General features: G+C 40.1%; 1 protein-coding gene across 6 annotated transcripts in view; it reads right to left on the minus strand.

The window, feature by feature from the left end:
* The window catches only part of LOC5578523 (serine/threonine-protein kinase Genghis Khan), a 186,804-nt gene that overhangs the window by 116,240 nt on the left and 57,999 nt on the right, over nucleotides 1-12,565 (minus strand). For all 6 annotated transcript variants that reach the window (XM_021855845.1, XM_021855842.1, XM_021855843.1 and 3 more), the window contains one exon: nucleotides 3,262-3,298. The gene's annotated coding sequence lies outside the window, so the exon portion shown is untranslated. The remainder of the gene's footprint in view (nucleotides 1-3,261; nucleotides 3,299-12,565) is intronic.

Below are 12,565 nucleotides of genomic sequence, written 5' to 3' on the forward strand. Positions count from 1 at the left end.
GTGTTGGAAATTCCAAAGATACACCCGCACTATGGGTAGGTACCGCGCTGTTTACACTGTGCGAAATAAATGCAGAGGCAGTTAATGATTTTCAATTTTTATTGAGTAATTGTATTTAGACACTATTTCTGTGTTCTAGTTAAGAGTGATTAATGTGGCGGGGTAGGTGGTCTAATGACTACCGCTTCTACTTCATAAGCAGAAGGTCATGTGTTCAATCCCAGACCTGTCCCTTGCCTCGTACTTTGTAGGTATGTCTTTCACTTTCTTGTTTCTTCCATTCTTAATATATCACACTCAAACTATTCGTTCATAGCGATCGCTAGAACTAGAGACGGACAAGAAATTGTTTTGGAAGCATTACGAGAAATCTTTCATTTGTGCAAGTATGATGAAAAAATATCCAAACTTGTTTGCCTTGAGGAGCACCAGCTCTTACAGGTAGTCTTTCAGACTTGGAGTTTTGATAATTAACCTGAAGTGTGCGATTTGAATGATAACACTTTCGATAACTTTCAATTATTCTAACAATGTATGTTGTATCAAGCCTCCATGCCAAACCCTGTCGAATGCTTTTTCTATGTCTAGAAGAGCAACACAGCTAAAAATATGTTGTAAATTTAAGTTTATTTTGATGCACATATTTGGAGCATCAAAATAAACCTAAATTTCAACGACCAAACCTTTATTTTTCAATCGAATTCACTTTAAATTTATACGATCATGTAAAAGTCAATCATTTTTGGTTGAAAATTGAATGTATATTCATTTAAGTTTACATGATGCTGTAAAAACACATGAGCTTGATTTATTTTTACAGTAGACTTCAGTTTACATCACATTGAAAATTAAATATTTTTTTCTGTGAAGGCCCGAGAGAATAGCATTCAGATTTGTTGGAACGAATCAAATTTGTTACACGTAAAAGTTGGTGAATGGTCGAATGTCCTTGTTGGAATACGAACTGTTCATCGGCGATATTTAATTTTTTTTCGATGTGGACCATCATTCTGTTCAAAATGACCTTCTCAAAGAGTTTACTGATGTAAGAAAGCAAACTGATTGGAGGACAGCTAAAAGCTTATGTCGGATTTTTGTCCGGTTTTTAAATTGGTACAAACTTGGCATTTTTCCGCTAGCCTTTCGAATCATGTCCTTATACTTATCTCGCGCAGTGTATTATCGTAATGGAAAGAGTTAGCACCCATCCAGCCATATAGAGGGGGTGCACTCATTTGTGGGGGGCCTCTTTGGTGGAAGTTTAGCTGGCAGTTTTGTGGCGATATCAACCAGTACAATGGGGGCATCGATTTGCATACAATAGAGCCAAGCCGAGAAAATGGATTTACGGCAAATTGGTCGATAGCCATATTGGTAAATCGCAGCGCTGCCGTTCGGTGTGCACGGAATAGACCTAAAGGTAGCTTAAGAGATCTTTCATATGGTGGATCGGATCGTAATTAAATGTAACATTCAAACAACTGATGCGTATCACATCGCAAATGGATAAGCTTGGAGATTGTGTGAGCTATGTGATGTATTATGAATTAGGATTTTTTTATTTCTCGAGCCCATTGATAGTTATGTTATAGCCAATGCCAATCCAATTTTTTGATGATTTCATAAAAGACTTTCAAACTCTGTCCCCAATCGAGAAATTATATTTTTTCAAAGTTTGAACATCAATCCAGATAAACGTTTTATAAATTATTTAAATTCGTCTGGTACGAAGGATACGTTGAAATTGTCGCCTCATTGTCGATGGATTTGAATTTTACTTCACATTTTGGTATTACAATGCCTCTTGCATCAACTACAAAATGTTTTATGTAAACAATATCATTGCATTTTCTTTACCATAACAGTTTAGATTTCAAGTTCATACGGATCGGTTGACAAAATAGTTCGAAACTTTTTGACCAAGACCTGAATACTAAACCAAAAAACCAAACAAATAAAAAGAAAGTAATCTTGTCAACGAAATGCGACCATCATCGTGTCCCGTCTCTCATAGTTGCTTCTGATTGGGCTCGCTCGAAACACGGTCCTACATAGTGCATTATTATTCCACCGCATCCGCATTGTGTAGCTGCCCCCTTAAGCCCACTAACCGGCCGGCACGCCATTTCGCATTTGAATAAAATTCATTTTATTATTCTGAATTTCGAATAACAGTAAAACCAATGACACTCGGCGTACCGGCACGATGACGACGGACGACAGCAGTGTCAACATATTTAGCACAAACGGTAAAACGGTACAAAATACAAAGAATGGTCAGTATTTTTTCTGTTCGAAATGGGCTCTCACTTGCTGTGCAATGCTGCTTGTTTGCTAATGCAATATGTGGCAGTCCATTATCAACGTGCTTTTTCGAGCTTCTTTTTTCTCAAAGTACGAGATTCTTAATGTTCCAATTAAAGTTGATAAAAATATGTTTTACAATTGAGCAAAATCAAACTTTTGACCTATGACAAAGAGTTATTCAATAATTAACCCCCATGAATTAGGCACATTGAAGTAATTTGGGGGGCCTTCCTTAGCCGAGTGGTTAGAGTCCGCGGCTACAAAGCAAAGTCATGCTGAAAGTGTCTGGGTTCGATTCCCGGTCGGTCCAGGATCTTTTCGTTATGGAAATTTCCTTGACATCCCTGGGCATAGAGTATCATCGTACCTACCACCTGATATACGAATGCGAAAATGGCAACTTTGGCAAAGAAAGCTCTCAGTTCATAACTGTGGAAGTGCTCATAAGAACACTAAGCTGAGAAGCAGGCTCTTTCCCAGTGAGGACGTTAATGCCAAGAAGAAGAAGAAGAAGTAATTTGAATACTTATATATCATCGTGCTATCAAAGAGTAGTTTCTCATGTTTAGTATCACAATGTTTGGCATGAAGGTTTGTTTGTAACATTATAAATTTTAATTTTTCAACATACATTGTTAAAATAAATCATTTCTGTCAAATTGTAAAAAAATCAGGCATGTTGTATGTTGTCCCAATATGGATTACAGTCACTCTATTCACAGTCTTGCACATTGAAAATCCGAAGAACGGCATCGTAATAATCTCACTAAATTAGCTGGCAACTGAACAAACAGTTTAACCCTTCAAGTGACCTGGCAAATGTGATTGATAAGTCAATTATTTATCGATTTTACTGTGCAATTTCACTCCACCTAGCCAACGATCGACTGATTTGTATGAAAATCTGCATGAAAACAGAAGTGTGAAAAGAATTTCTTGAGTGTTGATACTTACTTTAAGTTTTCGAATTCGCTGAATGTTTTTTTGTAATCTGAAATAAGACAAAAGAGAATTTAAGAGTTAGATGCTGATGGTTTTATGTTTGTGTACTCAAAATTGAATAGCTTATTAAATGACATAATTGAATCAATTTCACCACATTGAAAATTAATCAAGCAGAACAGAAACGTATGTACATATTGGAACAACAAATTGATTTGCGTCATTATACAAATGCTTTAGGGTGATATCATATTTAAATCACCCGACAACTATTATGTTCTGACTTTAACATTACTCGAAGAGTGATTCAAGAAAATAAAATTGTTCGAGTGAGTAAACATGAGTAAGACTGCATTTATTGAGATGAATTTATTTTAGGATGATCGATCATTAGGGTATTCTATTAATAGTATAAACCAAAATTAGGGAAACCCAATATGTACTGAGAAATTCATGTCTCAAAATAATGATGATAAGTTGGGGCCAAAGTTCGACTTTAGTGCAATAATCAAAAGTTCCAGGATGACACCTTCGCTTTATAAGCGGATGGGTTTGATTCCCAGCCCTCTGAACAAAAAAAAAACTTCGTCAGTCCGCTCAAGAACAACACGAGCCCATCCTGTCCAACATCACGGCTGTCTTCTCTGAGCGAAGGCTCAATTGAACACGCTAAGACTGCTCCACGCAGCGCATGTGTTAAAACTACACAGAATGAGGCAACCAATGCAGAACTGGATCTTACGCATCTACACAGCCATCAATAGTGTTCAGATATTGATATTTGACTGAAATACCACTAAATTAACTTGAATTACTACCGACGACACAATCACAAAACAAGAGAAACCAATCATTTTTTGGATGCCATCTTTTCATATACAATGTGATCTGAGAGAATGCAAAGCTTGCTTCTTGTGACTCAAATGATATGTATGCACTACACAAATATAAAGTACTTAAGAAGAATATAGTGAATATATGGTACAAATGAAATCAATGAAAATGAGAAATTTACCAGAGTATGAGCACCTTTATTTCAGGGGGCTGTTTTCCTGAGTGTAGAAGTGCGGTGAACATGTTTCAATAAAAATAGAGTTTTTTTTTCATTACACTCAAAGCTTATTTCACTACAAATATAGTAATAAATATTCTTTATTTCAAACTGTTTGCTTATGAAACCAAATTCATAGCGATGACACTTAAAAAAATACCAGAAACCTACGGGAAACCCTAGATTTTCAACCATCGAGTCAATATTTGCGCTTGCATATTTTTTTTTTTTGCGTGAATTCACTCGTAGAAATTTAGTGAGCTTGTTTGAGAAGAAATAGTACATTTTGAAAACAATCAAAATTTATTTTTTAGTTCGAAGACTCTATAATTAGCATACCAAGTCAATTCGTCCCACTGTTGAATTTCTACGCATAACTTCTACGCATATTTGTCCCACTATGTATTTCTCAGTACCATTTTCAAATAATGATGTTTCTGATTCTTCGAGTTCATGTCCAAATCACAGTTCTTCTTAAGCTTGTATATTTGTGCGGTGTAAAGTTAATTGATGTTAACAATTTCCCTTGTAACTTGAACCAGTTAAAAATTGAATGCCAGCGGAAGCATTAAGATTCGTTCGAAATCTTCCTAAATATGGTCAACCATGTTCGTATTTCCAAATTTAATCATGTGTATTTTATCCGGAAACATATCCAACTGAACATCATACTTCAAGACTTCCGGAAGCATGCCCAGGCGGAGGCGGAGTAGTCCAATTTGGAACAATCTGGAACCATATCAATATAGGCATCAAACTTCAAGATTTTTGAAGAGTACACTTCCTGAATCACCGGCTGTTAGTGATGTTGATATTCGCGCAGCTAATACATAAGGAAACTTGTGAAGAAAGCATATATGTATTTTTAATAATTTCTAGGGACAAGTTAATATACAGATACAATCAATTAGCATACCATAGCATAGACTGATTGTACATGTGAATGGTTGCTACTCCGTGATTGCTCGGAACTGGTAATAATTGCACTTCGATCCAAATGAATAAGGGATGGGAATTTTCGCTTACTCTCGAAGTGCAATTTTAGCAAATCTCATATTATTGATCAATAACGGCGCCGGCCAAGTCCTTACAGTCAGTTGAGATGGGGAAGGAATGTTAGAGTGTAATGATTGTTGCTTCTAGAGACCGAGAATACCTCTGCATTTCCACAATCATCACGGGAGGGTGTCTATTAGTGATGAAGGAAAAAGATCTGGGAGTCACCTTTGGTCGGTGATGCGATCCATGGATAAGGAGGAATAATACGACTTTTACCTAAAACTGTTGTGGCATTTTGTCTCGCGGTGAAAAAATATTTTAATATAGAAAATTAAGGAGATTCGTCCACATTCAAAATGTTGAACTAATCAAATGTTATTTTTAGTAATGAAAAGAAAACTATGTATAATAAAATTATAGTTGATAAGAATAAATGTTTATGCCGACACTTGAAGTGACGAACCATCCACAGGTTGTTTGAATAATACGGAAACGATAATCATAAATAGAGGTTTGAAAAATGAGTCAAAAGCCCTAATCAATCTTTTTAATTTAATGGATTCCGACTTAAATTTAGTGAAATAGTCATGAAAGTTTTATAAAATAATCTGTATAGGGTATCTTTAAGAAAACGTAAATCGTATCACGTCGACATTCATAATATCTAACTAATCAAAGGTTATTTTTGGTAATGACGAAAAATGAGAGGTTTATGTATATTAGAATTATTTAAAACATAATAAGGGTTTATGCCGCCACTTGTAGTGACGAACTATCCATAGTCTGTTTGAAAAATACAAACGTAATGTGGCAGCGGTATAAATGAGTAATCATAGGCATGAAACGAGCTCACCAGTTTGTAATACACGAACCGGACACGATTGCTTGAGCTCAAGATCGCGCGCAATCGAGAGACCGGAACCGCACCGACACGAAAAAAAAGATCACGAATGCTTGGGCTTCTCCGATCCATTGCCCAGAATTGCGCGAAAACGGAGAGACAGGAACCGCACCGACATGAAAAAAAAAAAAAACGAGCACGAATTCTTGGGCTTCTCCGACGCACTGCCTTAATGTACAGATACAATCAATTGAAGTTTAGTCCGAGATTGTTTTCGTTGAAATGTATTCGAAAAAGGCTCTTTTTATTTGAGGAACTACTTCACGAAGCGAAGACTTACGCATAAAACGCATACATCATTTTATCTAACCGAGATGAAACAGCCTGAGGCTGTTAGTCTCGTTAATGAAGATAATAATAATAACTATTTTTTTGTATTCGAACCCTCTGAGCAGAATCTCAATAGAGATTCAAGAATGCAGATTTGTGTAAATTGTATCTAATTGCTTATCTTTGACAGACACGCGTTTTTCGATTACCACTTGTAGTCTTCTTCAGTGTCAATTACTCGTATCCACTCATTCAAGCGCCTGGGCGTTCTTTTCATTCATTTTTCGTTCACATTCATTCGCATACTCATAAACGGCTCCACTTTGCTACATGTCACATGAGCCTTCGTTTGGACCCTCAAATTAGGCTTTATTAATTATTAATTTACGTCAAGGCTACCGACGAGAGCAATCGTCAGAGCAAAAATCGGTCTGCTAAAATTAGTTGGACTCTTATGTGTTGAATTTAGGGACGTTCCGATATTGCAAAATATCGATATATAATTTGATACGATTATCGAATCAAAGTATCGATACCACCGATATATTGAATCAAAATATCGATATATCGGAATATCACATGATATATCTAAATAAAGCAAAATTCCTAAATCGCCGTTTAGTTTTCTAAGATTCGAAAAAAAATCTTTGAATACTCAAGATTATTGGTAATTTGACCTATATGGACATAAACATTTTTTGTTAAGATACTTTATAGTACAATTCGAATGGTAACTACTTTTTTAAATACCGTAATTTCGGGTAAAATTGATCATTTTTGACGGTTTTTCTGATCTGTTTTCTATACTGTTGCCCAACAACTTTATTCAGGAAAACGAGTACGATGGTGAGTCTTATTGGCTCATGTACCGAAATTTTCTAACAAATGTGATTTTAATGTTAAAATTATATCTAAAATAAAAAAATCGGGGTAATCCCATTCTGGGGTGAAATTGATCACTTATCAATACAATAATTGTAAGTTTCTAAAACTACTCCACTTACTTAATTTGAGATCACTGAATCCGAATATGCTTTTTAAATTCTTAACAAATGAATATTTATGGAAATATTATATAATTAAACTTCAACATACAGCAGAAAACGCCTCAATGTAGGCAATTTCCAGAGGAATTTTCAAACATCTAACAGAAATTACATTATTTCAACAAAATGAGCAATTTGGTACAAGTTTTGATGATAAAATCTCTTTTTTGGGATATATATTTAGCAAACTCACAAGCTTTGAGAATGATACCATGTTCACATCCTTTTTTAGAACTAGAAGTTTATGGAAGTCTTCGAATACCCACCCGAAAATGATTTTGCATTTTTACATTATTTCCATAGAGGGCAAATGTACCATTAGTGGTGCACCTAAGGGAAAACTGCTAAAACACGGTGATAAAATCATAAAATACATAATTTTCACGTATCAGTCGATAGATTTCAAATCCTTCTACCATTCAAATGTATAAAAACCACGATTCATTTGAAATTTTCCTGCAAAAAGTCTTGCACCAATAATAGGAACACTGTTCCTTTAGTGGAGGTATGTTTTAAGAATGGTTCCTTTAGTGGCGCAATCCATTGATTTCTTATGGGACCCTCCACTATGGGTACTGATGCACCACTATAGGTGCAAAGGAGCAAAAATGTTAAGCAAAATAATTGTTTTAAATAGTTTTACGGTTGAATTTCATGAATATTATTCGATTAATTATATCATTTTTGCATCATACATCACAGAAAAATATCATATAATCATTTATTACTGCGTAACATGCCACAACACACTACCACCACTATTGGAGCTACCTCCATTAAGGGAGCGTTTGCCCGAAATAAATATTCTTTAACAGAAAAAACTTCACAACACACAATTCGACAATAGTTAAGACAAACAACGTTCATTTGATTGATTTTGGTGCTCTATTTGTAAGAATAAAATTGTGTGACATGATGATCAATTTCACCCTACCGATCAATTTCATCCGAATTTACGGTACATAAAATGAAGTAGTGTGTGATCCTTTGACCGTGACGCTTGCTCCTGCGGGGGCGGGTGAAGCGATCATGTTATGCGCGCAGTGCAGTGAAAAAGTGTATAGTATTTGGCGTATAGCTTTAGTGTATAGCTCAGTGTGGCGACGAAAAAAAAAAAGAGCATTACATCCAGGTAAAATCGTTCATTATTATTATTTACTCACCTATTACCATTTGAAACTAAATACGTGCCAGGGTCGAAAATTTAATTTTCGATTCGGGAAGTGTAAAAACATTTCATATATCCATTTGATATCTGGGTGTTTTTATGCGGGGCTTACTGTATATGAAAATGACTTCAGAATGTGTGTGTATTTACTGCCATTCTTGAAATGGGTCGTTGGAATTTCAGTAGAGCTATCACCTTTCATCTCCCGGGCTAAAATTGTCTGCAGATATAAAGATATCGAAGGGTATCAAAAATACATGCATACAATTTTCTTCCATAAAAGCACTGCCGGTCAGTGGGAGATGGATTGTACACACACACACACACACACACACACACACACACACACACACACACACACACACACACACACACACACACACAATACCGCAAGGTGGTGCCGGAGAAGAATTCTTTACGGTGACGGTGTACCTAGGAGACTGTTTTTTAGTGGGTAGGCGCCCCATTGCGAATCCCACACAGTGCCAAACCATACACTGTGGCATGAGCATGAACAAATACAGGCCAGTCTTGAGAAGATTTTTTTAACTCCTAGAGATGCATGAAAAAAAAAAAAAAAAAAAAAAAAAAAAAAAAAAACACACACACACACACACACACACACACACACACACATCCCATGGCAAGAGGTCCGGAACCAGAAGAAGAGAGGCAAACAGGAGAGTGCCAGAAAGCAAAGGCCAATCAGGAAGAAGGCAAAATGCGAAGCTGTTGTCGTCAAAACTAGCGAGGACACTTATGCTGAAGTCTTGCGGGCCATGAGGACGGACCCTCAACTAAAGGAGTTTAGTGCCGACGTTCAGAAGATCAGACGCACCCAGACGGGAGACATGCTCATCGAGCTAAAAAAAGACTCGGTGAACAAAAGCTCGACATACAAAGAGCTAACCGAGAGAGTCATGGGCGAAAAGGTGCAGGTGAAAGCCATGTGCCCTGAAGTGACACTCCAATTGCGGGATCTGGATTGGATCACCACCGAAGAGGAAGTGAGGACCGCCATAAAGGAGCAGTGCGATCTGGAAACGGTGCAGATGACAGTACGGCTAAGAAGAGCACCGCTTGGTACTCAGGCGGCGTCCATAAAGCTCCCAGTAGACGCAGCCAACAAAGCGCTGGAAGTCGGGAAAATTCGAGTCGGTTGCTCAGTATGTCCACTGAAGATCTCCCAGAGACCGGAGGGATGCTACAGGTGCCTGGAATACGGCCACCTGGCACGGAACTGCGAAGGACCAGACAGAAGCAAGCTCTGTAGATGGTGTGGCGACGAAGGTCACAAGGCGCAAGATTGCAACAATAAGCAAAGGTGCCTGATCTGCAAGGACAAAAGTCGCAACAGACACGCGACGGGAGGCCCTAAGTGTCCGGCCTTCAAGCAAGCGAGAAATTCTAAACCGCAGTGGAGGTAACTCAGCTAAACCTCAACCACTGTGACACAGCGCAACAGCTGCTGTGGAAGTCCGTATCGGAATCGAAGTGCGACGTAGCTATCCTTGCCGAGCCGTATCGAGTACCAGCTGGAAACGGTAACTGGATCGCTGATAAGGCGAAGACAGCGGCAATCTGGACGATGGGGAGGTATCCTATCCAGGAAATAGTGTTCCAGGCGGACGAAGGCTTCGTTATTGCAAAGCTTAACGATGTGTACGTGTGTAGCTGCTACGCACCCCCCCGCTGGACATTGGACCAGTTCAACGAGATGCTGGACGAGCTAACCGATAAGCTAGCCGACCGGAGACCAGTCGTCATCGCTGGCGACTTCAATGCTTGGGCAGTTGAGTGGGGCAGCCGTCTCACCAACCCAAGAGGGCGTAGTCTACTAGAAGCGCTGGCAAGGCTGGACGTAGACTTGGGTAACGAAGGAACAACCAGCACCTACCGTAGAGATGGCCGGGAATCAATAATCGACATCACTTTCTGTAGTCCTGTGTTGACGGGAGGCCTGAACTGGAGAGTCTGCGATGGGTACACTCATAGCGATCATCAGGAGGTCCGGTATAGAATTGGTGGAAGAACACAATGCTCACAGAGAGCGAGTACACCTCATGAGCAGATGTGGAAAACGAAACGTTTTAACGAAGAGCTTTTCGTGGAAGCCCTCAGAAGAGAAGAGCAGGTTCTGAACTTGAGATCGGAGGAGTTAACGGCTGCGATGGTACGAGCATGCGACATTGCCATGCCACGGAAGGTCGAGCCGAAATACAGACGTCGTCCGGTATACTGGTGGAATGAGACACTTGGCAACCTCCGCAAAAGATGTCTCCAAGCCAGGAGACGGATGCAAAGAGCCAAAACCGATGGTGAGAGGGAAGAGCGAAGAGTAACATTGAGGGCGGCGAAAGCCGATCTGAAAAGAGAAATTTCGCTGAGCAAGAGAACGTGCTTCAAGGAGTTGTGTCGCGATGCCAATGCAAATCCGTGGGGAGATGCATACAGGGTGGCGATGGCCAAGATCAGTGGTCCAGCCGTACCCGCTGAAACATGCCCAGAGAAGTTGCAGATTATCGTCGACGGGTTGTTCCCACAACACGCGCCAACGGTCTGGCCACCGACACCGTATGGCCAGGAAGGTGAAGAAAGAGCAATCATTACCAATGAGGAGCTCATAGAGGCGGCCAAGAAAATGAAGCCGAAGAAAGCGCCTGGCCCTGATGGTATCCCCAACGTAGCGTTGAAAGCAGCTATCACGGCCAACCCAGATATGTTCCGGACATCACTCCAGATCTGCTTAGATGAGGGACATTTCCCAGCACAGTGGAAAAGGCAAAAACTGGTTCTGCTACCGAAACCGGGTAAGCCCCCCGGTGAACCAGGCTCGTTTCGGCCGATATGTTTGCTTGACACACTCGGAAAGCTGTTGGAGAGGATCATCCTCAATAGACTGATGGCGTTCACTGAGGGAGAGCGTGGACTGTCGGAGTGGCAGTATGGATTCCGGAAAGGAAAGTCAACGGTAGATGCCATCAAAACAGTGATTGACACAGCCGACAAAGCAAGGACAAAAAAACGTAGAGGTAACCGTTACTGTGCTGTCGTGACGATAGATGTGAGAAACGCCTTTAACAGTGCAAGCTGGGAAGCCATTGCTGTGGCGTTACATAAAATGAAGGTTCCGGATTATCTGTGCAAGATACTAGGAAGCTACTTTGAAAACCGGGTCTTGAGCTACAGCACTAGCGAAGGACAGAAGACGAGGTCGGTAAATGCGGGAGTTCCACAGGGCTCTATCCTGGGTCCAACGTTGTGGAATGCTATGTACGACGGAGTGCTGACGCTTAGGCTGCCAACAGGCGTCAAAATCGTTGGATTTGCAGACGACATCACGCTTGTGGTCATTGGTGACTCACTGGAAAGGGTGGAGGTTCTCGCTACAGAAGCAGTGGACGCAGTCGAAAACTGGATGTACGAGAAGAAACTGGTGATAGCCCACCAAAAAACGGAGCTGTTGCTTATCAGCAATCGAAAAGTGGTGCAGAAGGCTGAGATTACAGTGGGAGAACACACCATAGCCTCAAAGCGGGAGCTAAAACACCTCGGCGTAATGATCGACGATCGGCTGAACTTCAACTGCCATGTCGATTACGCGTGCGAGAAAGCAGCAAGGGCAGTCACGGCGCTGTCCAGGATCATGCCGAATAACTCAGCGATTTGCAGCAGTAAGCGGAGGCTATTGTCTAGCGTGGCTACGTCGATCCTGAGGTACGCTAGCCCGGCGTGGGGAACCGCAATGAAGACGAAGAGGAACCGAGTCAAGCTTAGCAGCACGTATAGGCTGATGGCCATGCGGGTAGCGAGTGCCTACCGAACCATATCTTCGGAGGCAGTATGCGTGATTGCCGGAATGGTCCCTATCGGCTACGTTT

Source organism: Aedes aegypti, chromosome 3 (assembly GCF_002204515.2).
Source record: "Aedes aegypti strain LVP_AGWG chromosome 3, AaegL5.0 Primary Assembly, whole genome shotgun sequence".
Classification (NCBI taxonomy): domain Eukaryota; kingdom Metazoa; phylum Arthropoda; class Insecta; order Diptera; family Culicidae; genus Aedes; species Aedes aegypti.